Source organism: Sturnus vulgaris, chromosome 31, assembly GCF_052056855.1.
Source record: "Sturnus vulgaris isolate bStuVul1 chromosome 31, bStuVul1.hap1, whole genome shotgun sequence".
Classification (NCBI taxonomy): domain Eukaryota; kingdom Metazoa; phylum Chordata; class Aves; order Passeriformes; family Sturnidae; genus Sturnus; species Sturnus vulgaris.
The window spans coordinates 1,820,121-1,846,332 of NC_142273.1; the positions used below are offsets into that span (position 1 = coordinate 1,820,121).

The following is a 26,212-nucleotide window of genomic DNA, read 5'->3' on the forward strand; positions in this document are numbered from 1 at the left end:
GGGTTAGGTGATGAAAAATCAGCTCAGGTGGTGTTTTTGAGCTGTTAAAGCCTTTTTTTCATCTGTTTTTTGGTTGCATGTGAACCCTTGGGCTTGGGCTTCATGGTGGTGCCGTGATAGCCACTCCTGGTCCCTCCAGCCAGGCTCGGTGCTGCTGGGGCACGTTCCCTGCTGTCCTCATCCCCCTCAGCCATTTGGCCTCTCGAGGTTTGTGGTCCATTTATTTTTAGGTAATTGCAGTGTCCGGACGCTGGAGAGGCCGGTCGGTACCACGCAGCCGGACAAGGGAGGGGTTTGTTGGCCAGGGTATTTTAAGCAGTTGGTTTTTTACAGGCAAGAGCTTGTCCAGCTCCTTGCACTGGTGTGGAGGGGCCCAGCCAATGCCACGGTGGCTCCTGTCCCCACAGATGCCACTTTACCCGTGCCTGGTGCTGGACGTGGGGCAGGGTGCTAGGGTTCAGCTCCTGGCCTTTCTCTGCACCCTCGTGCAGGATCTGACCCTCTGCCAGTGCTCCTGCTGAAGGAAAAAATCCTCCCTTAAGCTGTGCCGGATGAGATCTGAGTGCTGGCAGCTCTGCTCCCAGTATCCAGTGATTAATGGGATTAAATTGGTGCCCCATGTGAGGTTTTTTTATTTTGCATCTGGTTTTCTCAAGACTTTTTAAGCAGGGGGAGGCCAGGGCCATGTCGCACTGAGATCTGATTAGATAAGGGAGAGCTGCCTGTGAACAAAATTCCTACCGGATAATTATTTATACCTCCGTGTGCGTCACTAATAAACATCTGGATCTGCTCCAAACATCTTCATTTGATTTGTTTTGTAGTCTCTCAACAGGCATGTTTCTCAGCTCCCCACCTCCCTCTTGTCGCGTGGCTTTTGAGGATTTGGCTGAAATGAGGGGTGGGTTTGAGCAGTCGCCCCACTGCTCATGGAAAGAGCCCGTCCTCCAGCACCAGCCTTGTTTGTCCATTTCCCCCTGGGCATTAGCACTCTTGGGGCTGGTTTAGCAAATTCCTGGTCCTGGATTTCCATGATGGGGTGACAGTCACGTTGCCCTTTCTCAGGAGAAGAAAATTTGTGGTGTTGGTGGTTGCTGAAAAAAATATGAGTGGTCAGAAGAAGCCAAAAAGCAACCCCAGATGTGTTGCCTTCTATTTTAAACATCCTCGTTTGATTTGGGGGTGAACCAGACTCCTGACCTTTCGGAGCACGTGGGGCTGGCAGTCACGCCAAGCTCTCCCAGGCCAGGGCTGACTTCTTGCTCTGTTTGTGTAGAGCCAAGAAATTACTATTAATAACTTTCCCTGAATGAGAGTTGAGTACCTGCTTCCCTGGGGCTCCTTGGAAGGCTCTGGCTCGGGCGGATAACATCAGCAGTCATTATGAACGGGATTGGGAGCATCGGGCGCAGCTGGGATGCAGATGGGAAGGGACTGGTGTGGGAGGGGAGAGATGAAGGAAGCCTCTGGCTGGCTGTGAAGCGCCTTGGGCAGGGCTTGCAGGCGCCACGAGCCATTTTTTGTGTGTTCCTCCATGGTTTTTACAGCCCTGGCCCCTCTTTGCACAAATGCGATGCGAAAACCATCCCGAGTCGCTGGAGCCGGCGGCGGATGCCAGCTCCATCCATGTTGGCTGTAATCCGTGTCTCACCTCTGATGGGCTGTCAGGAAAAAATTAAATAAATAAAAAAGTTTCAGTGCTACACCCAGACTTAATCTCTTTAAACTGTATTTCGCTAATCCTTCATTAGGATCTCATTGTGAGCTTGTTATCCCGTTAGGGCTGAGCCGTGCGTGGCGGCGCCCGTGGAGCCGGGTGGCCGGGGCTGTGCGGGCCCTGCCCAGGCCATGTGCCCCACCAGGATGTGCCAGCAGTGCCAGCGAGGTGGGCTCAGCTCTGTGGGGATGGGTGTCCGTGCTCCATCCTGCTGCTGTGACAATTGGGGTGCGTGCTGGGGAGCTGCTGGGTTCTGGTGATACCGGGGTCTTTGGTGTGAGCCGTGGGGAAGTTGTTCCTGTTTACCTTCCCCTGCATTCCTTGACGTGCCCATTGGGAGTGTAGGAGCTGGGGGGAAGGGGTGTCATGTGGAAAGTGCTGGTTTTGGTTTGTACCAAGGCTGGGTCGGTCTTTGGAGAGTTTCTGAGAGTTGCAGTGCTGGGGCCACACACCAAGGGCAGGGTTTTAGCTGAGGTTGTTATCCAGGAGGCTGGTGGGAGATGATCCCAAGGGTCTCACCAGGAGCAGGGCAAACTTGTTGTGCCCTGATCGCCCTCCCTGCTGCCACAGAGCGTTAGAAAAGGGCATCAGTTGGACCCAGCATGCTCAGGCAGATTCCTTCCTTTAGTGAGAGGTGCTCTCCTGCTGGGAGGCTGCGCTGGTGCCCTGCTTGGTGCTGTCCCAGGGGGCACAGCCATGCCAGCACCCTGCAGCACCCAGCCTTGGCACCCTCCCCTCCACACAGGCACCTTCTCGGAGTGACTGGCAATGGCAACAGCTCTGCAGCACCCAGAGGGCTGCGATAGCTGCAAGCCTTGTTTCTGGAAGTTCTTGGAGAAGGAGAGCGGCCCTGCACAAGGCTGTAGCACAGAAGTGGGAAGTCCACCCTGGCGGATAATGGAGCTGGGCTGAGCCTTGCAGGCTGCGATGGGCGAGAGCAGGAGATGGTCTGCAGAGCCGGTGCAGAAAGCAAAACAAAACCCACACACCCACACATTCCCACAAGCGCAGGCACACATGGCAGCGAGCAGGCAGGGAGGGGGTCTGCCGGCAGCCAGAGCCCAGACTCCACTTCATTTGGTGGAAAATGAAAACCATTGCGGCAAGCGAGAAGGTTCCTGGCTTTTCTTTTTCCTTCCTCAAAGAAAACATTAGGTGGGATTTTTACCTTCTCCGGGTTTTGTTTTGTGCAGAAACGTGGCTCTGAAGAGGAGCCTGGTGGTTAAAAGAGTTGCTGCCTGTTTTGTGCTTTCCTGCCCAGCTTCCTCCCTGCCGGAAGGTCTCGTGGGCACACGTGTCACCATGTCCTTGTCCACTTCTGCAGCGGGTCAGGGGAGGGAGGTGGCTCCTGTGACATTGCTCAGCAAGTGACAGTGAACTCAGCTCTAAGCCTGCACGTGGCTTTGCCCGAGAGCCTTGGCTAGTGTTTAAATTAATGCACATTTATTTGCCTCCAGGTTGGGGAGTGTCTCTGCAGGTCTTGCTTTTGGGCAGTGCTGGGGGACAAGGGCACACTGAGGGGCTTTTGCCGTCGTTCACCTTTGGGTGCTGGGGCTCTGCAGGGACCCCAAACAGCTCAGGTTCCAGGTGTGGGACTGACAGACTCTGGTTCTTGCTGTGGCCAGGGTGGTGCTGTACTGATGCCTGACCTGTGCCAGGGCAGTGAGGGTCCCGCTCCCCCCGAGGGGCTTCCCCTCTGCACCAGAGCACTTTGGAATTGTGAAGTATAGTCAGATGAGATTTATGCTGGCGCTAGGCTAGTGAAGTCCAGGAGGATGGGATCCCTGGGATCCCTGGGTTTTGCAGCCCTTTGGGGTACTCCCATTGGGGGTTGGCTGTGTCTGTGCTGCCCTGCTCCCCATGGCTGGGAAGGTAGAGCTTTCCCAAATGCCTCTCTCCCCTTTTCCTGTGCCTATAATTAGCCCTGGCTCCCCGCCACCATATACTGTACGATCCTGGAAAGAGGTCATGGCTTTGCTGAAATTCTTGGGAACAGAGCTGCCTTTGCAGCTGGGAAAGCAGCACAATTTCCAAGCAGATAAGAAATAGGGCAAATGCAACTCTGTTCCCTGCTGTAATTTATGGGCTCTGGGGATGGCATCCAGTGGCCTCCTTCCTCCTCTGGCTCTCCACGTGCTTGGGAGAGTCTGGGTTGGTGAAGAGGTTCCAGCTGGTTCCCAGCTCCGGTGCACTGTCCCATGGTGGTGGGTGAGGAGGTTCCTGTCTTCTCCTGGACTGCTGGGTCTGGTTTTCCCCTTCTGCTGGATCCTGTTGTGGTCTTGTCCAGGGCTGGAGAAGGAAACAAACCAAACCCATTTCTGGGTGTGCGTGGTCCTTTTCACTTCTAAAACTTCTCATTTTTATCGAGTTCCCCAGAATGGAACTTCCTTTTCAGCAGGAAAAGGATCATCTTGATGACCTTAAGGGTCTTTTCCAACTGAAATGATTCTGTAATCCTGTGATTACATGATCTCTGGGCAGGTGAGGAATAGGACTTGGTTTTTCTCTCAAGGAGGCCAAAGCCCACAGAAGCAGAAGGGCCTGCAGTGGCTGGAGAGGGTTTTCCCACCTCCAAACTCTCCTGTGCAAACTGGTGAAAAACTCAAAATGAAAAGAGTATTTTGAAAAGAGAAAACTCCCTTCTTCAGAAAAGAGATACAGAAACGCAGCAAAATCCCCTGTTCAGAAGTTTCCCAAAGTTTTGCTATTGTTTCTCTGCCCCTGGACAGTCATTCTGAGAAAAAAACCTGGATAAATCCACCCAAAAGGACAGGATTGGAGAGCAAAGACTTGAGTTTTCATTCCAGCCAGGACTCCACACGTGCTGTATCCCCCTGGCAGCGTCCTGCTGCTGAGCCAATCGTCCCTTTCCAAAGGAGAGATTAGCTAAAAAAATCATGAGATTAAAAAGCAAAACACTTTCCATTTGTTGTAATTGGCTTCTGGGCCAATGAGCAGCTTCCCTTTTCCCTTCCCTTCCCTTCCCTTCTCTCTCCCCTGAATTTTGCTATAGTGACTGAAGGGTTTTGCAGGGAAGAAGCACAGAGGATGCTGAGGTCCACAGGCTTGATAAACCCCTTTTTTTTAATTTTTTTTTTTATTTTTTTTTTTTATTTTATTTGGAATTTGGAACTTATTTTTGGTCACTGCTGTGGTTCTGTTAGAAGGAGGTGATGTGTATACCAGCCATGGAGGTTTGGTTGCCCCACGAGGGACTGAGTTGTTTGAGGAGCACAGGACAGTCTCCTATGGATTCATGCTGTTTGGTTGACTGATTAACCAAATTATGCAGAAATCTTATTTTTTCTCTGTAGGTGCCTGTAAACCCCCTTCTGCTCCCCCCTTGCTCCGGTGTACGTGGGGGGTGGTGTAGGAGTTGCTGACGACGGCATCGAATGTGCAAGTGTTTCTCTGCACCTCACTGGGGAGAAATATTTAAATCTTTTTATTTTTTTTGTTGTTGTTGTTGTTTAAATTTTCTTTTTTTAAATAGTGGATCTGAGTTTTGGGGAGTAGGTGCCCTCCACGCAGAGATTTGCCAAGGATGCAAAAGGAGCTGATCTTGAACTGGGAGATTTGGGTAACCCCAAGGATGATTTTGTCTCTGGCTCGGAGTTTTCCCCAGCTGGGTTTTCAGAGGGAGCTGGGTGTCCATCACGATGTGACACCTCCTTTCTGCCTTTGCAGCCAGTGAAGAGCCACGCTCAGCCACGGGACTCCGAGTTTGTGTGAGGGGTCAGTGTTTGCACACTGGCTGTGGGGTGAACACCCTTTTTGCTTCCCAAGGCTGAGCAGCCCTGGCTCTGGCTCAGGTCGTGTCTGTGCCAGGTGATTTTCCAGCTGCTTGCAGGGGTTTGTGTGGTGGTGCTGCTGTCAGTGGCTGGCACTGCTGGGCTGGTACTGGAGTGGTGCCAGGAGGGGTTGTTGAAGGGTGCTGGAGGCAGCAGCCCTGGCATAGCTGGCTCCACTCCAGACACACTGGAGGGGCCATAGCACAACCCAGAATTAAGTGGGAGTCTCCCAGGTGCTGGTATGTGACCATGGAGCCCCTCTCCTCCCCACAAGGAGCTTTCTTTTCTTGTTTGTGAGTTGCCCTTACAAACAGGTTTAAAAAAAGCTCTCAGCTTCCAGCAAGGGTGGCAGGGCTGGGCCAGGATCTGTCCCCGTTCCCTGGAGTGGGGGACAGCAGCAAGGGGCAGGTGGAGGTTTGCCTGGTCCCCCTACCTCACATGTGCCCACTTCCTCCTTCTTCCTTTTCAGTGGTGTTGGGAGGGATTTTGGGGGATCATCTGTCAGCCCATGCTGGAAAAGCTCTCTGCCAGCCCAGCATGTCACCCAGTTGCAGCTGAGAGGTGTCTTAGGACCTGCTACCATCTGTCACAGTGAGGAGATGGATGGGCTGGAGGTTTTGGACACGGGTGATGATGTTTGTTTGGTTTCCATGGGGAGTGACCGGTGGTAGCCTGAGCCGCCTGCCGAGGCTGTGGCAATGAAGAAGGTCCCCATGGTTGGTGGTTCCTGACTCAGGTGATGGCAGAGCAAGGCCATGAGGGGCCAGGGCTTTTCTCTTAGAGATGGTGATTGTCTCCCCCACCTGGCTCAGCACTCACTGCTCGGCCACACCTCACCCGGTGGCCCTGGAGTTTGGACCTGTGTGGCAGAGCCAGAGCTGGCCTCAACAGCAGCCGGGGTGGAGACAGCCAGAGCAGCTGGGTTCCCAGGCTCTGGGAGGGAGAAGTGCTGTGTCTGCCTGGGACAACTCCCATGGGGTCCTTGGAGACCTGCCCAGTGCAGGACCCTTCCCAAAGCAGGAGGTGAGAGGAGCTGGCACCCATTTGCCAGGGCTCCGTGTGCTTTGCCCATGCTGGGCATACACACAGCAGCTCCTGGTGCCTTCTGTGAGCCACTCACATGAATAGATCCACGTCAGTGCTGCCATCATGTGAATCCTGCCTGAAACGAGGCCCCTGGTGGTGGCCAGGCTGGTGCTGATGTATGTACAGGTGTGCTGGGATGAGATTGTGGGTAGGGTCCCATCCAACATCACCCACCTGCTCCTTGTGTCTGTCACCCCTGCCAGGGCCTCCCAGACCTGCTGCCCTTCAGGAACAGTGGCAGCTCTCCACGTGTGTGTTGAAGAACCACACTCTGTATTGATTTTCCTCAGGCTCTGATTGTGTAACCCATGGGCAGTTGTGTTAGTCAGCGGCCACGGAGTGTCAGGGATGAATTGCTGGTGTTTGTCAGCATGTGTGCAGGTGAGATTTCCACTCCCCCATGCCTCCTGTGGGGTTTGTGTGGATGGATGCAAGGATGGCTGCAGAGAGTGGCAGGGGAACCATCCCCCCATGTCACAGAAGGGAGAACGTGGCCTGGGGACAGGTGGGAATTAGATCCGTGGCCTCTGGGGAGAGGCAGCAGCAGACAAAAGAGGTTGTTGGGCGATCAGGAAGGCTTGAAGGAAGTCTAGGGGGCAAAACAGTTGATGATGCCATCTCTGCTTTACCTCTGCCTTGGAATGCCAGCAGGAGCTGGAGCTGCACATCTGGAGCAGCTGTCATCGCTGCTGTGAAGTCTCCTGCACCCCTGGGGCAGCACTTTCACATGGTGCTCCCAGAGAGTATGGGGGGTGTGAGCAGGGTGGAGGCACCCACAGCCCCTCTCAGCACCTCTGAGATGGGTTTGGGTTGCACATGCACTGTCCCAGGTTGCCATTAAATTGGATAAAATTAGTTCAGGAAAGTGAGCAGTGGCTGCTCCAGTTGGATGTGGCAGTGGCCCGTTGTACCCAAACCTAGACCTGGACCCAGACCTGACACCCAGCACAGAGCTCCTTGCTGTCTCCACCAAGGAAGGTGCCAGTGCCGTCAGCCCCCAGGGCTGGTGCCAGCAGGTGGCAATGTGGCCTGAAGTACTGTCACTGTGACCGGGCTGAGGGCAAGCACTGGGTGCTTGGGGTACACCCACATCTTGATATCCCTGTGCTCTCATGAGAGCCCCCATGATGTCCTTGGGACTTTTCTGGGGTCAGTTTTGGGGTCTTCCTTGTGCTGCTGTGTCAGCGGCTTTGGACAAGGAGGGAGGTGAGTGGCTTCGTCAGGGGGAAGAAATTGGGATTTGGGAGATGCTTGAGTGTCCAGCTCTGCAGTTTGCTTCCCTGCTCTGTGCCTCAGAGGAGGGACACTGCACTGGGAGGTGCAGGTGGTTCTGGTGCTGGGACCACTCCATGCAGGCAGTCATGGTCCTGCTGACCAGCACTTGCCCAATGGACTGGGAGTGCATTATCCTGCAGCAGTGTCAGCCCCTGGACAGGCCTTTGCAGTGGGTACATGCCAGCTGGAGCCTGCCCAGGTGTGGGTACCTGCATGCACAGGGGTATTTCTGCTCCCACCAGATGTGCTGGGTCCGAGGAGATGGGTGGCCCAGCTGTGCAGAGAGGGCAGAAGCAAGATGGGTGCTGTGAGCCAGAGGAAACCCCTGTCTGCTTCTGGTCTTATGCTTCCCCTGGTGCCCCCAGCGGCCCTTGGTCACTGGTGTGGTGGTGCATGGCTTTGCTCTGAGAGCTGTGCTGGTCCCCAGCCCTCCTGCACCTCCAGCCACCCCCACGTCCATACAGCTGGAGGTTTCAGTTCTGCATCTCTGCTGCCCAAGGGGAACTCAGCCAGCGAGAGTGAAACTCGGTGGCTCCAACGGTTGCACTTGTGCCCCCCCTCCCTGACACCCCCTCATGTCCCCTAGGTCCTGGCAGGCCCAGCAGCTGCTGTTGCAACACTTGCAGCGACAGCTGTGCCACTTGGCTGCTCTGACCTTCCCTGGAGTGTGGCTCAGCTCATGGAGAGGGATTTCCAGCTCCCCTCCCAAATCCAGGATTTGGTGCCATGCTGGGACCCTTGTGAGGCAACACCTCTGCAAGGTGACCTGGTGGAGTAGGGGTGTGAGCCCCCACAGTTCCTACCCTGCCTTGAGCTGGGGTACCCAAACCCCATCCCTGTGTGGGGTTTGGAGGAGCTCCAGTGGTGGTGGTCACACTCTGCACGTTGGCACAGCTGGCTTGTGCCATCGTTCTTGCTCATTGCTCACTGCTGCATTGTCGTGCTGGCCAGCTGGGCCTCCTGTGCCACTGGACGTGGATTTCCTCCTCCTGGCCCCCACGTGTCCCCCTTCCACAGCCCCTGGTGCTGTGCTGCTGTGCTCTGGCACCACTGGATGGTTGGGAGCTGAGTGGGGTTCCTCACTGTGTTTAACTGCCAGCCTGTCCTGCCTGATGCTCCTGCTTGCAGTGAGATGTCTCCCAGTTTGTTCCTTCCCACCACTTGGTGTCAAGCCAGAGGAAACCCAACTGGAAAAGACTCAACAGGTCTAATTAAACCCTGGGGATATTCCCAGTGGCTTGTGCAAACTGAAGCCTGGGCCATGGCTGAGATGCTTTAGTTTCGTGGGCTGGGGAAATTCAGAAAAATGGAGAAAAATGGAGAAAAATAGAGAAAAATTGAGAAAAATGGAAAAAAATGGGGAAAGTACTTTTTTCTCTTATTGTTGTTGGAATTCCCTGGATGGCACAGCTCTGGGAAATGGGGTCTGGAGTCTCCCTGGTTTGGGGTGGGAGTCCATGAGCACCTGGCAGAGGAGCAGCAGGCTGGGTTGGGAGCCTGAAGTGGGGAAATTTGGGTTTGGCATCCAAATGTTTGCAGCCCCAGGCCCGTTGCTAGAGGAAACACGAAAAAAGAGGAAGGAGAGATTGCGGTCACGGCTCTTCCCCTCCGCAATCTGCGCCTCCCTCTTGGCCCCTCCAGCTCCAGAGCTGCTGATTCTGCCCATCCATCTCCCCTTGACTTTCCAGCTGTGTGCTTGGAAGTCCCCATGGCAGTACCCACAGATGATTTATTTGGGGGTCTTATCTGTATATATGATGTAGGCAGGTGTTGTATGTATTTGGGGTTTATAGACATGGGAATAAATATGTATTTGGGGGTTTATCTATACATATGAGAATAGATATATATTTGGTGGGTTACAGATATGGGAATATGTGTATTTTGAGAGGGCTGTGTGTATGGGAATATTAATATGATATTTTGGGGAGTTATATATGAAGGAGTATATATGTGATTGAGGGTGTAAGCAAAGACCAGCTGTGGCACAGGGGCTGCTAAGCATCAGCTGAGCAGATATCCAGGGAAGTCACCAAAAGCCATTCCTGCACATCCTCCAGGATCCTCACGGGCAGGTTGGAGCAGCTCTTTGCTGCCTTTGCATGGCAGATTGTGCCAGCCTAACTGCATCAGTTAAAAATGGGGTCCCAGGAGGTTCCCCTCGTTCTCCTGCCCTCAGGAATTTTGGTTTGTTACTTGGTCAAACCAAAGCTTTGGTTTTCAAATAGGAGCAGTGTTATCACCTGCTCAGCATTTCTGCCCCAAGGCTGGACATAAAGATTGTCTTGTCTTTACCCCTTTCTCTCCCCTTCGTTTTTCACTCAGGAAAGGGAATTCACTTGCCTTTGCCACCTCCATCCCTTCCCTGTGTGTTTTTTTCCCCTCAGCTTATAAAATAACAGAACATTTTGAAAACATAATACTTTCCCCCTCCCTGGGCAGCATTTCTCTGTTGATAACAAGAAGGCTTCGAAGGCACATGTGTGGTGGGGTGAGAGCTGGGAAGTGCCCAGGAGCCCTGGGGGCAGCCAGTGGCCTGACCCAGCCCCAGCCCCTCACCAGGGCTGCTCTCACTGTGCTGGTCAAATGGTTGGTCACCTTTTGAAATACTCCAGAGTTTCTGGGAGCAGTGCCAGGATCCTCGCTTGATGGGGCAAAGGACATGCATGGACAGACAAGGGAGCTGGCAGTGCCAGTGAGTCAGGGCTTTGCTCCTTTGTACCAGCTCAAAATGTTGCAAAATGAGGAGCTGGGGATTCACTGGGGTTTGCTGGTGCTGGATGTACCACCAGGTCCAAAGGGCAGAGGCTCCTGCAGCTAGGGTGGGGCATGAAGCAGCCCGGGAGCTGTCAGGCTGGGGAGGGTCAAGGCCTCAGGACTGTCACCCCATGTGTGCTGTTCATCCCTGCCTCGGATGACACTCAGCTGCAACCCTGCAATGTCAGAGCTGCCTGCAGGCTGAGCACCCCAAGACCAATCCTGCTGGCCCTGGAGTTCCCCATCTTGGCCCAACATGGGGCAGCAAAGGCACTGCTGTTAGTGGTCACGATCTGGGGGCTGCGGCACAGCCAAGGGCTGTGTGGGGTCAGCTGTTGGCCAGAAGTTGTTCTCCTGATGGTCTGGTGGGTTGTGGGAGCCAGGGATGTGGCTGCTGCCAGCCACCAGTCACGGGCAGTTGTATCAGTGTGAGTCTGTGGGTGGTGATTGTGTGGCTGTACTGGCTGTCCCATGGCACCATGGGCATCCTGGAGCTTCTGGAAAAGGACATTCCTGGCTTGTCCAGCAGCATCTCCCACTGAGAGGAAGCAACTCTGTGTACAGACATATGAGGACTTGCCTGGCCACATGTCCAGTGCATCCTATTGGGCTGTAGAGTTGACCAAAAGCAGAACCGGCCTGGGCACAGACCTTGGTCACATCCTCCACCAGCCTAGCCTGTGGTCCCTGGTCCCCACGTGGCTCTGCCACCAGCACTGCAGTGCTGAGATCAGTGAGAGCTGCTCGGACAACAAGAGGAGGTTCAGGAACCCATTGAGAGACCCTTTGCATTAAACATCACTTCCCTTGTTCTGGCTGGGAGTGTGGCACTTGCAAAGTGGTGTTTCTTCCGTGGGTGTTCCTGTCTCCACGTGGTCAGTCATTCTGTAGGACACTCTGTTTTATTCAGGGAAATAAAGGAGTGGTCCTGGGGTGATGCCAGGTTGGTCTGGGCATAATGGGTGCAAGTGTGGCAGTACTGGAGCCCCCCATCCTTGTCCCCACTGCTCCTCCGTCGTGGAAGACAGACTCATCTGTCTGTCCTGATGAGGGAATCCCTGGGACTGGTCCGTTCACAGAACCCCAGCCCAAGTGCTGTGAGGTTTGAGGCTGGAAAGCCACTTGCACCTCGGCTGTTTAGGGGTGTCCCCTCCACTTGGCTCCTCGGGAGCGAGAGGAAGGTGCAGCCCCGGACAGAGCCACACGCTCCTCGCTCTGTCTTTGTTCAGGCTGAATTTTGTAATGTCAGGAAATGAGCTGGCTGTGGGAGGGGAGGCAGCCGGGGGAGGAAGGCTGGTTTTGTGGTTGGAGCGGAGGATGAGGACGCCGGAAAGCTGAGCACAATTCCTCGCTCTGTTGCAGGTGCTGGGGGTGAGGCTGCAGCTTGGGAGCTCGCGGTGCTGGTCTCTGTGCCTCAGTTTCCCTTTTGTTCAGCACCGTTCCTCTCATGGGAGTGTGCTGTGGTGATGGGCTCTGCACAAGTGCCAGATGGTTGTGACCACCGGTAGTGACCAGCACAAGGCCGGCTGAAGGCACTGGGCTTTGCCCCATGGGTCTCCTCCCATCTCCTAGTGGTGAGTGGGATGAGTTTAGGAGCTGCATTTCCTTCTGGGCCATGGCAGTTTCTCCTTGGGTCAAGCACATGTGCTGCTTGCATTCCCTGGGAGAGTGTCTGAGAAAGCAGATCAGTGCTTTTTCTTGTGGGATGTGCTTGAGAATCTTCCCAGAAAACACAAAGTTACCTAAACTTTGAGCAACTCTCTGCCGGCCACGCTGTCTGCCTGGGCCACATCCCTTGTTAATGTTAACTTTTGGTTTTATGATTTGTTTCATTCCTGAACTCTCTTTAAATTCTTTCCCTCTGGTCTCACTGGGATGCTTTCCACCTTGCATAGCCCCAGGGCTCCTGGTTCCCTGGATCCCTGCAGGTGCCTGGCCAGGTCCCATCCATGGCATGGCCCTTGCAGTGATGTTAAGGATCAGGACAGTGCAGGGGGGGACCTTGCAGCCCCTCTCCCATCAGCCAGGTCTGCTGGGGCTACTGGGCTCCCCTCACTGTTCCCTCCATCTGGCTGTGCTTGGATGGGACACATGGGGAGTCCTGTCCTTGCCTCTGTCCCCTCAGACTGACAGCTGCTTGCTTTGTCTTTGCAGTTGGATTGAGGAGCGGTGGCTGCAGCTCATCCCTGGCAGGAGCTGAAGATGCAGGAGGCTGCGTAGCAGGTACGGGGGAAATCCCGAGCTCTGGGTTCCTGCTTTCCCTTTGGGTTTGCTTGGCCACATGCACGTCCCCTGCTACAGGCTGGGAGCGAGCAGAGGGTCCCACAGAGGATGCAGCTCAAGGGTCTCAGGCTCCCACAGTGGTGCCAGCCAGACCCTGCAGCCCTGCTCCAGTGACAGGAGGAGCAGTGAGGTCTGGTGCTGGAAGGGCACAGAGAGCATCCTGCTGCACTGTGCACTCCTCACCTGCTCTGCATGGGGGGGTCCTGGTGTGCAGGATGGGGCAGCAGAACCTCCAGAGCAGGGCAGGGAGGTGGCACCCAGCAATGAGTGCCACTGCTGTTCTCCAGTGCCCGTCTTCCCCTTCACTTCCCCATCTGGCACAGCTCTGATGGCTCCCAGCCGTAGCCACAGCACTGATTTGGGGCTCTTTGGGTGTTTTGCAACACAGCCCCATGTATCAGTGCAAAGGAAGGTTTTCCTGCCCTGTTTTCTCCCAGTGTAGAAAAGACTTGTGGCCAAACCCGCTGTTATTTTGTCCCTTGCATTCCTCTAAAATAAGGCACTGCTGGGAGAGGCCTCACATCCAGGTTTTCTTCCTTTTCACCTTCTTGGCCTGTTTATTGCTCTTACGGTAAATGTTTGTGTCTCCTGTGTCTGCAGTGAGGTTGTGGTACAGACACCACCGTGGGCTGGTTTATGAGGGCTCTATGGTTTCATGTAATGCATCTTCTGTACCTGAGAGTGAAATCAATAAAAGGAAAGATTTTTAAAAATAATATGCCCCCAGCTCCTGAACGGAGGGGGCTCTGTCACGACTGCTTAGTGAGCAGTTTTGTGGGGTTGTGATGGCTTTTAGTGCTGGAGAGGGGGCAGGTGATTAATTTGGAGGCCTGGTGGTGGGAGATGGGGGCAGCGTCACTGCATCTTCTGCAAGGTCAACACCAAGGACTTCATCTGCTGATAGAAACCATGAGCAGCTCCCCAGGCTGGGTCAGGGGAGTGCAGCAGAAGGGCCCTGCTGTGTCTCAGTGGTGCTTGGGGTGTGCCAATGGCTCTCTGGGCCATGGTGTGCCAGAGGACAGGAGGATTGGAGGGCTGGGCCGGGTCTGTCCTGCTGTGGCTGAGCTGAGTGCTCCGGGAATGTTCTGGGGGCTGCTGTGGGACCAGCTCTGATCCACTCGCTCTGGGCACAAATGAATACTAGCTGAGGGCCACGTGTTTCCATGTGGTGAATGATGACTTAGAGTGCTGGGGCGATGGGTCTGTCTGCCGTGGCTGTGTGTGGAGGGCAGGACCCTCCTTGGCTCCCAAACACTGCAGTCCTGATGGACCGTGCACATTCCATCTCCCAGCCCGGATGCTGGTGGGTGGTGGCAGAATCTCTTGGTAACTGCCTTCTCCCCCACATCACTGCTTGCTGCTGTCCTGACCAGTGACAACAGCTCCTTGTTTTCTAGTTTCACACAAATTCTCGAGTTTTGGGTTGGCAGTGTCCTCCCGCAAAGCCCTCGTACTGCCACTGGTGCCAGCACAGAGTTTTGAGCGGGGAGGAGCAGTTTAGTGATTTCTGCAACTGCAGAACTGCTCGCTCCAAGGAGCAGCTCAGCAAGTGGTGCGCTCGGGGAGGAGGATTTTGAAAAGCGTCTCTGGGGACTGCTTTAAGACTTGTCCCCTTCGCTCTGCGAGTGACAGGAGCTGAGCAATTAGAGGAGCAATATCGACCCAGCCTCAGAAGCGTGTGACGGCCGGCACCGGGCGATTTAATCCCACTGAAGCCACGTCCTCACGTCCTGGACGTGCAGCATCGCTGCCTGCGATCAATAGGCATTTTGTCTGAGGCCAGCCCCGTTTGAGGCGAACCAGGCAAACCTTCTTCTGTGACAGAAGACTCTTCTAGGGCCTGTGACCTTAATTGAATCGGCTCTTTCATGTCCTGAAGACGGTCACATCTCTTGCTGCAGCCATGCTCGGTAAATCACGTGTCCATCCCTGCATGCACCTGCTTCTCTCCCGGTGAGATTTTGCAGCCTGAGGCTCATTTCCAGCTGCTTGGGAAGAGACCTTGGGTCACCAGGTCTGTTCCTCTGCTGTCTGAGGCCTTGCCTGTGTTCTTTGAAGGTTCATTGGCAACTGGAATTTGCACCTTCCAGGCTCCCACTGTGCTCGAGGTGTGAGTGTGCCACCTCACCTGGCACCTGGCTCTTCGCAGCTGGCAGGATCCTCCTGATCTCCAGAGAGAGCTTGTAAAATCTAGACAGTGGGTGCACTGAAACCAAATCCCCACTGCTGACCCTTCTGGATATGGAATACTGAATTTGGTAAAGCAGTGGCTTCCTGCTGTGTTTGCCGCAGCTGAAACGTGGCTGAGCTGCTGGAGGTCACCTTTCCAGTCCCCCTGGAGCCGGGTGGCCTTCTCTGGTCATGGCTCTGCCCTGCACTTTGGGTTCTGAGCTCATCCTCTATTTTGCCACTGGCGGGGAAAAAAAACTGTCTTCAAAGCTCTTTTCCCTTGGGGAAAAGCCAGCGTGGTCAGAAACGTCCGCGCAGAAATGTCATCTGATCCAGCAGCTGGCTCCCGCCTCCCCGGGGGTCCTGCGGCGTCCACTCCCCGCGTCCCAGTGCTCGGGCTTCGGGCTGCCGGAGGAAGCGAGCCCGGCCGCTGCTTTTGGCAAGCTCTGGCCGCTCCCTTCCCCCCGCAGGCTTCACCACCCCCTTCTGCCTCCGCATCTGCCTCTGCCCTTCAGCCGCGGCCCCGCTCGGGGGGCTCGGGGGGCTCGGGGCCGGCGCTGGCCGGGGCAGCGCTGCCGGCGCTCGGGGATGGCGGCTCCGGCCGGCGCTTCCTCCCGGCCGCCAGCGCGCAGCAGCCGTGGAGAAGGACGCAGCCACCCTGTCTCCTGTAAGTACCTCTCACTCTTTCCACTGGAGAGTTAAAATTAGCAACTTCTTTTTTTAAAGCAGGCGTCGCTTTAAACCTCGCCAGCCCAACTGGGTTTCCTTTTATTTCCCCCCGTCCCCCGGCTCCTTTTCTCTTGATTTTTTTTTTTTAATTTTGTTGTTATTGTTCAACGTGTGCATGCACTTTTCTCCCTTTTTGTTTCTTTATTTATTTTTTTATTGTCCCCCCTCCCCTTTTTTTTTTCGTTCCTTCCTATTTTAAACACGGGTGACGCTGCAGTGTCGGTGCGGAGTTTGGAGCCAAATAAACAGCCCGGCGCTCCCCCACTCCGATCGCCTTTCAGAGCCCGGGGCCGGAGCCCAGCTCCCAATTTAGCCCCTTATCTATTGTCAGACTCGGCGGTCGGCGCTGCTCTGCCAGGGGGGTTGCCCCGGACCCCCTAGTTGCTCCTGACACAGATCCTCGCTGTGAGTTTGCCGCTTGTTGTTTTCCCCTCTCCTTTGTGTTCGTGGTAAAGCACAGAAGTGCCCGTAAATCAGGATCCGTTCCTTTTTTTTTTTTTTTGTTGTTGTTTTCCAGGGCTGGGTGGGCAGGGAGGGAGAGGGGAATCCGAGTGATGTTGGGCTCCCATGCTGGAGAGACGGGGAAACTGAGGCACAGAGCATGGCTCCATTATGGGGAGTGGGTGAGCTGGGATTTCCTCTTTTTAGAATCAAAACAAACACAGAGCAGGAAGGCAAAGGCAGCAGGCACGGGCTCAGATGCAGGATCAGTGCCTGTCCCGGGGGATAAATCCCTTTGGGAAGCTTGTGCCCACGGTCCCCTGTGGCAGGGACGGTCCCGGGGCCCGACGTGCGGGTGGAGGGTGCCAGTGACAGCACGGTGGCAGTGACAGCACGGTGGCAGTGACAGCACGGTGCCACTGACGGCTCTGCCGTGGCCACAGCTCGGCTACGCCAGCACGGGATGGGGCCAGCAGTTGGAAGTGGACGTCCCAGCCCGGATCTGCGAAAGCAAACAGGAAGGCGAATGGGGAGCAGCCGCTGTGTTTACTCAGAGGTTATTTATTGTGGTTCCTCAGGGGTTGGTACTGGGGACTTTTAACACCTTCCTGCTTGGTGCTGGATCTTTTTGGCCAGAGCTGGATGCCCTGCAGGAGCATGCGGCCACACCGGAGCTGAGCCAGGTACCAGCACTGGGTGTCAGGTGAAGTGACACACATTGGGCTCTCTGTCCAGTTCCTTCTCCTCCCTGGACTGTTTCCTAAATGTTTGTTTTCCTCCAGAGCCCAGCCTGGCCGGGGTGGATGTGGTGGGGATGGATGTGGTGGGGCTGAGACTGGTCCTGAGCTTGGATCATCCTTAGAAAAATCTTTTTCCATTTGATTTTTTTCAGAGTTTTTATGCTGGTACTACTTTGGGGCAACAGTTAATAATGCTGATAGTCTTCATATCTATGTCTGTGAAAATGGAGATGCAGAGCCTGTAGGAAGGGGATCTTTCAGAAGTACTTTTTGTTTTTCCCTCCCAAGAGGGAGGGAGAAGTGTTTTCCTTCCCAGGCATGTGCTGGCCTAGCTCTGATGCTTATGGATCAGGCTGGAGGATAAATTTTGGGTGTACTTTGGGTTAAACCCAGCCCTTTACCCGTTGCTGGGCATGGGTGAGGTGGGTTCTCCCCTCCTGACTTGGAGGGACTTGTCACAAGGTGGTCTCCTTTGTTGTTGAACCACTACAGGGTCCCAGGATTCTGCTTTTGGAACTGAATGGCTGCCCTCAGTTCTGCCCTGTGCAACAGCAGCTGCAGAGTCCTTTCCTCCTTCTCCTCATTTGGGCAACTCTTTATTGATACATTTTTACATCCCCACCCTTCAGCAAAAATTGTGACTGAAATATTTTAATTTCTTTCTACAAACTCATGCCTTGCTTTTTCTCATCCCACCTTTGCATGGGGAGTATTGACAAAAAACTGTGGTATTTGATTTTCTTCCCCAATATTTTCCCTTTTCCAAGAGGAATTGTGACTGGTGTTAATTCATGACATTCCTGCACTCACAATGTCTCTTACCTGCCCTCAGGGTCCATCTCTGTGCTGCAGGAGCATCCCAGTGGCTTTTTTGCAACCCCTCTGGTACCGTGGCTGGAAACCATGACAGACCCTTGGCCTGGGCTCTGGCCATGTGTCAGTGATGCTCCACATGGGATTTTGGAGTGTGCCAGGCCAGGATGTAATAGTGCTCCTGGAAAGTGCCAAATGTTGGCATTTCCCACAGTGTCTGAGCATGCCCACTGCTCTCCTGAGCATCACCTCCATGCTTTGCTGGGGTGTCCTTGAGGACCATGGGGGCAACATCTGCATCCTGAGGACTGGCCAAGATCATCACTCTTCTAGCATGTGGCTTTTGGTGCAGCCACAGAGAAAGTCTCAGCTAGCTGGGGACCTTCCCCCACCACCTAAATCCCCCTTGTTGAGACACAGAGTTTGGCTTTAAAAAGTCTCCTTGTAAGACAGAACGCTGTTCCTCGAGGATGTGTGCTGGGATGGGCTCTGGATGAATCTGTCTCCGTGGGAGCCATCATCCAGGTCTGGAAGTGGCTGCCATGGGGTGGGCAGACATGATGGCCTCACCCAGTGCCGAGGAGCAGGACAGGATCTGTGTGCCTGGGACAAGAATGTGTGTCCTGTGAGTGAGCAGCAACAGCTGAGAGGCAGCTGTCCTGGTGGATTTGAGCTGCCTGATGAGCTGGGGCTGGATTCTTACCCCTCTGGCTCATTGGCATGTGGCTCAGGATGCATGTGGGTACAAGCTGTGGCTGAGCTGGGGAGCATGGTCAGGTCCTGGCCCATGGCAAAGCCTTTGTGGCACAGGGGGCATCCCCTGGTCCCAGCAGCCCTGAGTCACACTGGGGACAAGGGACCTTGAACTGGTTTGTGTGTCTCTCCCCAGCCTGGCTTTGGCTGCAGCAGCCCTGGGATGCTCCAGTGGTGCCCTGCTGGGGCTCTGGGTAGCAGAGTTCTGGTGGTGGCTGATATTATTTATGTGCTGGGTTGGAGACACTGTGTTTTCAAGGCAGCACAGGGGAAGAGGAAGTTAAAACCTGTCTTTGCCATGTGGCATGTTGTCCCAGTTCCTCCTGTTTGCTTAGAGTGAGTTGGGTTGGGGTTCAGTGGAGCCAGACCATGGTCTGTGCCTCCTGGTGGGCTTTGGTGGTGCCTCCTGAGCTGTAGATCTTGGGGCCAAGGGACACATTCTCATGCCCAGGGCCTTGATCTCTGGTTTTGGTGCTTTTACAGTCCCAAACAGCTAATGCTAGGTTTGGGCCTTTGTTTCTTTTATTAAATGGAACAACGATGTCTGGTGGTGAGCTGTAGTACAGCAGAGTGCTCTGAGCACGAGCCTGTGGCTATGGACCAAAGTGGGTTTTGGGCAATGTGTAAAGACCTCTGAGAAAGGCAGATGGCCACTATGACGATTTTTGTGGCTTTGTTTCCAGGCTAGAAGTGCCACGGGCAGGTTGGAGCTGTGATGGTGGAGTCTGAGCACTGGAATGGAGGCTGGAGCATGGTCCTGCCTGCTCCTGTTGGTGTTGGCCAGATTTTTCCATCCATCTCTCCTAGGGACTGTTCTAGTGAGCTCTGCTGTGGCATCACCCACATTAGCATTGCCTTATCAGTGACAAATTAAGATCTTTTGCTTCTTGTCCTTTGACTGGTCAAGTGGAGCTGGTCACCACTATCATCTTCCCAGCAATGGGAATCTCCTGACTTCACCAGCTCCTTTGCACCCCAGATGAGTGCTGGACACTGCAGCCCCTGGGGAACCTGGTGCTTCTTTCCCAGGAGCTCAAGACTTGTAGACCCTGATGGAGAGTGTGGCATGGGACAGTGCAGGAGCAACATCTGCTTCTGCATTGCCCGCTTTGGACCCGATGGAAGTGATGCTTGCCTTGGGCATGGATGCAGTCAGCAGTCGGTGGATGCAAATCAAATCAGCAGCCCCGTGACTTTAGGCACCATGGCTGTTACTCACCAGTGCTTGGGGGTGCAAAACCAACAAAGAAATGATTGTGGGAGACTGGTTTGAAAGATCTTGGTGGCCCTTGGGAAAGGGCTGAGCCTTGGGAATGGCACTGCTGGGAGGGAGGATTGGGCTGAGTTCCAGGATCACTGGGGACCTCTCGGCAGCCCTGGCTCCCGGGCTGAGCCAGCACTGGGCTTTGGGTGCTGGAGGGTCTGAAAAGCTGCTCTGGGGTGTCCCTTCCTGGGTGGGGATGGGACACAGAGTCATGGGACATGTGTCTGGGCTGGGGATGGAGATGAGCTGGAGATGAGGCTGGAAGAGCTGGGGATGTTCAGCCTGGAAAAAGGGGAATGCTCCAGGGAGACCTTAGAGCCTCTTCCAGTGCCTAAAGGGGCTTCAGGAGAGCTGGAGAGGGGCTTTGGACCTGGATGAAGAGGGACAAGAGCCTGGAATGACAGAACAAGGGGGAATGGCTTCCCACTGCCAGCAGGCAGGTTTAGATGGGATGTATTCAAATTCTTGCTTGTGACGGTGGTGAGGCCCTGGCAGAGGCTGCCCAGAGAAGCTGTGGCTGCCCCTGGATCCCTGGAAGTGTTCAAGACCAGGTTGGATGAGGCTTGGAGCAACCTGGGATAGAGGTAGGAATCAGTTTGAAGTTTCCTGCCAACCCAAACCATTCTAAGATTTCATGATTTGTGCCACAGTGCCCTTGGGCAAAGGGTAGTAGGCCTTTATATGTGCAATAAATAAATAAATATGTCCCAGGCTGGCTTCAGAGGACATATCCCCAATCTCCATCCCACTGACACAGGAGGGAAGAGCAGAGTTTCCCCTGGCACAGTTTGATTCTCAGCCATGTCTTTTGGGGCTGCTGTGGGTTTCCATTGCTCTCACAGATGGCCTGGAGCAGCAGTTGGGTCTCATGGAATTTCCCCTGGGTAAAACCCACCAGGAGGAGAGAGTTGTTCCCTCTGCTGCTGGAGGAAATCCTGTCCCCTTCATGGAGAGCCCCTGAATTCCCAGCAGGGAGGGCTTTGCCCTGGTGTTGCTGAGCTGCCCCTGGGAGCCCCATTGGGTCCCAGTGCTGAGATCCTGCCCCCTGTGCTGGAGCTGAAGGCAGTGATTGTCCCCCTTGGGCGTATTGTGCTTTGGGACACACAAATCACCAATGCCCTTGGTGACCACAGAGGGGACAGTGACCCATTGTAAAGGCCACTGGGGTCCTGGCTGGGCTGCTCTGGGGGATGGGGGTGCCAAGGAGAGTGGGGGTAACGTTGGGGTGCTGCTGTAGGATTCATTGAGAGAGAAAAGCCCTCAAAAGGAAACACCGCTGCCGTTGGGCGCTGAGGCTTTTCCTGGGCTCACATCCCCCCACCCCAGAGCGGCAGGCAGCTCTGTGGGGAGCAGAACTGGATGGCCCCAAGAGCTGTAGCCATGTCCTCCCCCTCCATGCCTCCCCTTTCCTTCCTGTGGCCTCAGCACCAGTGATAAGTCCCCAGTGTGGGGCTGGTTTGGGGTCGAGAACTGCTCCTGCTCCCCAGCAGTGCGGGGTTGGCTCTGACAGACTCCTGATCTGCCGAGTGCAGGATCCGACCCCGAATTCAGCTCCCTCTCCTTCTCGCTCTTTTTTTTTAATGAGTCAACCTCTCATCTGTCATATTAAACCTCCTCATTACCAGGTATCTAAATTTTGCTCTGACAATAGTGACAGGGGAAGCTGCGATCTCATTGCCATGGCGCGGGGCTCCGGGGAGCTGGCAGGTGGTTATTTCATGCCCTGCAGGGAGCCGTGGGGGTGGGCAATGGAGCTGGATAATGGGCTCTTGCTTCCCATCATTTAGAAAACCCTACTTAGTGCAGAGGGAAAAATTACCCCCAGTCTCTGACTCTGGAGCTGGTGATAGATAGAGAGCATGGGGGAAGTGGAACAGCTTTGGGGGTCTGGCTGCTCCTCCCTGGGCACGGAGGGTGGATTGGGATGAGTGGTTGGGGATGGAGGGTAAATGGGGATGAAGGGTGGATGGGGATGAAAGGTGGAAGGAGATGAGTGTGGCTGGGAGCGAGGATGGATGGGGATGGGGATGGAGGATGGATAAGGATGGAGATGGCACAGGGCTGCCCTGTGCAAGCAGTTGGTACCTGCTGGGGAAGGGGATGCTGCGTGCAGACTGGGGAGCCCTGGGGGTATGCAGGGTTCCCAGCCTGGATATGCACATGTGGGGAAGCTGCTGAGCCATGTGGGGGACCGTAGTCGGGCTCAGGGTGGTAGATGACCCCTGCTGCAAGGATGCCACCACCAAGGTCGCTGCTCAAGGTCGTGAGGCTTTTCTGGCAGCTGCAGGCTTTGGTTGATGTTCTCAGGGTGCTCTGAAGGTCACTTTAACAGGGGACTGTCCAAGCCCTCCTGTTTAACACCGAGACCTGCAGCGACTTGTCCCTGCTGGTCCCTCCCTGTAGCATCTCCAGGAGAGAGGACCAGTTGCCTCTCTGGGAAGCCACGTGCTGTGAGGGGCTGCAAGTCCCTGCTTGTCCTGGTCCTGCAGGCTTTCCCTTCCTGAAATGGTGTCCTCACCTTGGGTGAGGGTTCCCTGGTTGAATTTTGGACAGCACCAAGCAGTGTCGTGGGTTTCTCAGTGACTTTGCCTGGAGCTGCTGCCCAGTCTCCTTTCCCTGTGTCCCCTCCAGCCCCTGCTGTCTTTGGCCATGCTGGCAGTGCAGAGAGGGTCACTGGCTGTATCTGCTGTCACCCTGCCTCTGCAGAACCATCCCCAGTCCGGGCTGTGCATGCTCCTGTGGTGCTGCATGTGATGGCATCCCTGGCTACGTGTGGTGTGGGATGAAACTGTGATTTGGGGTGTAGGGGACCAGGATTCCTGGTTTGGGTGCTGCCTCCAGTTCTTGTGCTGATGTTGGGACTGTCATCATTTCTTGATGGTGTCGTCTGACTCCACACTGGCACACAAATTGCAGGGGAAGAGAAGATCAACCCAAGTTTAATAATTTCCCCTAAATCCTTTCTTTCAGCCACCCTTGCACAGCAAACACCAGTTCTCCAGCATTGTGTCAGGGCTGTGCTTTTCCTCAGCTTCTGCCGGGCTTGGCACGGTGCGAGGTTTTGTTACAGCTCAGCAGAGCTGGTTGCAGAGTTGGCATCTGCTTTTCTTCAGAGAGTGCCTGAATCTGGGTCAGGAATATATGTGTCTCTTTCGAATTCCTTGGGGGCCTGACTGAATCCAGCCTCACTGCTGCTCCCCTGAGCTCCCAAGGTTTTCACCTGCAGCTGGCGGGACTGGTTCCCTCCTGCAGGCAGGAGGAGCTGAGTGCTGGTTTGGCTGCCTATCCCAGGGAAGTGGGGCCCTGACGTGGGTGTCAGGTGTGCAGCAGGGATGGCAGCTCAGCACTGGGTTGGCACCTGCCTGGTGAGCCAGGATTTGGCCCCGGCAGGGTCAAGCAGCTGCGTTTCTGAGCAGGTTTGCTGTGGAGCCACGTTTCGGCCACCTTCCTCTCCCCTCCCCCTGCCTGCATCTGGAGGTTCAACACAGGAACCCAGATAGCATCATCCTGAAACCAGAATAGAAGCTTTGGAGGAGACTTGAGCATGTTTGTGTGGTTTTTATCTCGGTTTGGAGATAAAGAGGTGCTAAACAATGCTAAGCTGGCGAGTTGGAGTCCCTCACGGTGTGTGCACTGGGGCTGGGGACTTGCTGGCACCTGCCCTTGCTGCCTGCTGTCCTGCCAAGGACGTCCCCATGTGGGTGCTGCATCCCTCCTGGGTGCCACATTCCCGTGGCAGCACTGCCCCCCGTCCCACAGCAAAGCAGGGGTGATGACCAGCACCATGCCAGTGGCTTTGCCAGAGAGGAAGAGCAACACTAACATGAATACTGGCACTGTGTTTTAGGGAAGGGGGCTTTGCAAAAGGAGAAGGAAGTTAGTCCTGCTGATCCAGAAACCACACAGAAGGAAACTAAAAGTCCGTGGTGTCAGCATGGAGGATATGTTAAAAAAACAACAATTAACTCACAAAAGGCAGCAAGAAAGGAAACAGGAAGGCAAGAACTGCAGTTAAACAGGCGGGTTCAAGAGGTGACTTGGGCTGAATCCATGTCCTAAGGGATGGGATCCAGCCCTGGTCATGGGCGGGGAAGTGCCTTGGTCTTTGTCAGTGCAGGGCTTGGTATCCTCGAGGTGAGGCTCAGAGACCTTGGCTGCAGTTGCTCTCTATTTGCAATTGCTTCTGTAGCTCTGTGCAGCAGGTGGAGGGTCACAGCTGTGCTGGGGGCTGCTGGGCAGCACGGCCACGTCGCCTCTCAACAGCTGCTGCTCGTGGTAAAAGCTGCACGTTTGTGGCAGGAGCGATGCAGCAGAAGGAGGGGCTGCTCTTGTCACCTCCAAAGCATCATTGCTACCTTGAGAGCATCATTGCTTCCTCCCTCCCTCCCTCCCTTGGCCCGTTCCCCCCACCCAGCAGGGCAGAGGCTCAGTGTGGTGGGTGGAATCCACTTCCCCTTGCAGGCTGAGCTCAGGGGCTGGCTTTCAGCAGCATTTCCTCACCTGGGCTCTGCTCTTGTGAGTGGACAGACAGGTTGAGTTGTCGGTGGATGAGAAGATGGACATGACCTAGCTATGGGCACTGGCAGCCTGGAAAGCCAGTGCTGTGCCCAGCTGATCCCAAGGGCATGGGCAGCATGTGAGGGGCTGGGATTGTGCCTCTCTACCCCACTCTGGTGAGACAGCCCTGCAGTGCTGCCTCCAGCTCTGGGGTTCCCAGAGTAGGAAGAATACAAATCTCCTTGGAGTGAGTCCAGAGGAGACCATGGAGATGCTCTGAGGGCTGGATCCCCTCTGCTCTAGAGACAGGCTGGGAGAGCTGGGGCTGTTCTGCCTGTAGAGGAGTCTGGGGAGACCTTATAGCTCCTTCCAGTACATAAAGGGGCTCCAAGAGAGCTGGAGAGGGACTTTGGACAAGGACCTGGAGGGATGGAACAAGGCTTCCCACTGCCAGAGGGCAGAGTTAAATGGGAAACGGGAAGAAGTTCTTCCCTGTGAGTGGGTGACAGAGAGGTGGGATGAGATGAGCTTTAAGAGTCCATCTAATCCAGACCATTCTATGGTTCTCTAACACCCTGCACCTTGTGCCCCACATGCCTGCTGGTTGTGTGCTGAAGCTCCCTTGCAAGGACCTTTTTACCACAGAGAAGCTGCAGACTGGGAAATGTTATTGCTGTCATTTCTTTATGTGGATAAACCTGACACCCCCCAAAATGTGTTGGGGCTTGAGTCAGTGAATTCAGTCGTGTCAGGTTCCTTGGGAGTGGATAGTGGTGGGGAGGACCCTCCCTTTACTGTCAACCTTGACTTGATGGATCCTGTTAAGGAAAAACACTCATTGGGGAGCATTCTGCAAATCTTGGATAAAAGATTGGTTCCACAGCGAGAGCACTGGGTGCCTGGGGGGAGCAGTTGCTGGGTTGGGCTGTGATCTGCCATACCTGTCACCTGCATTTCTCCCTTCAAACTGGGACTTTCTGTGCCTCCATAAGATGAGCTGTATCTTTGCAGCGTGGCATTTTTCTTCTTTTCCCCAGCCTCCAAATGCCCTTTGAAACTCCTTTTGCAGATTTCCTTACAGCCAAAGATGTCCCTATTGCACTGGACCTGTTTTGGGGATGGAGATCAGGAAAACATCCCTCGAACTGGTGCCATGTTGAACCCATCCCAGTTTTGCAGTCACTCGTGTCTCTGGCTCTGCTGCGTGTTCCTGCACAGGCACGAGTGGATTGGGGAAGCACGGTGCCACATGCTGGGAAAAGCAAAGAGCTCCAAAGGAAAATACATTTTTGGAAAGGATGCATTTATTTGCCTTTATTTATCTTCCTAAGGCTTTCAGATTAATCTTTTTGATCTTCCCTCTGCAGCTGCGTGGCCAAGGTTTGGTTTCTTTCAGCTGACATTGTGCTGAGAGCACACGGCGTTGCAAGGCGGGTGTTGAGGAAGGGCAGCTGAATTCCTTCGCCCTGGAGAGGGGCGGTGTGTCGAGCTAACTTTAGTAAGGAGTGACTAAAAAGGGATGCAATAAAAGTATATTAAAAATAGCAAATGGCTGTAGAAAGTGGATGTGAGACTCTCAATGTCCCTGCTCGTGCCAAGAGAAACGTGGGGCTGTTCAGTAGGAATGGAAAAGTGACAAGTTATGGAGCAGTGCAGAGCACCCCGCTGCTTGTGCAAAGCAGAGGTGAAACCACTTTGAAGTAGGTGAAACAGATCAGAAATTTGTACAATAGATAAAAAAATCCAGAAATAAAGACTTGAAAGAGATATCAGCTCCTCTGTGTCCCCAGCTCTTGGAGCTGGGGATTCAGCCCCACAAATCCCTTGTTTTGTAAAAACATCTTCCAGCTGAGATTCCTCTGTGCTTTTTCTTTCTTCCCCCATTTGCAAAATGCTA

General features: G+C 54.5%; 1 protein-coding gene across 7 annotated transcripts in view; it reads left to right on the top strand.

Moving 5' to 3' along the window:
- MEF2D (myocyte enhancer factor 2D) overlaps window positions 1-26,212 on the top strand; it is a 73,967-nt gene that overhangs the window by 11,890 nt on the left and 35,865 nt on the right. For 4 of the 7 annotated variants that reach the window (XM_088181136.1, XM_088181139.1, XM_088181134.1 and 1 more), the window contains exon 2: window positions 12,781-12,849. The gene's annotated coding sequence lies outside the window, so the exon portion shown is untranslated. Of the gene's footprint in view, window positions 1-12,016; window positions 12,201-12,780; window positions 12,850-15,872; window positions 16,213-16,909; window positions 16,932-26,212 lie in introns of those variants that run through there. The other 3 variants (XM_088181135.1, XM_088181137.1, XM_088181138.1) reach the window with 3 other exon arrangements.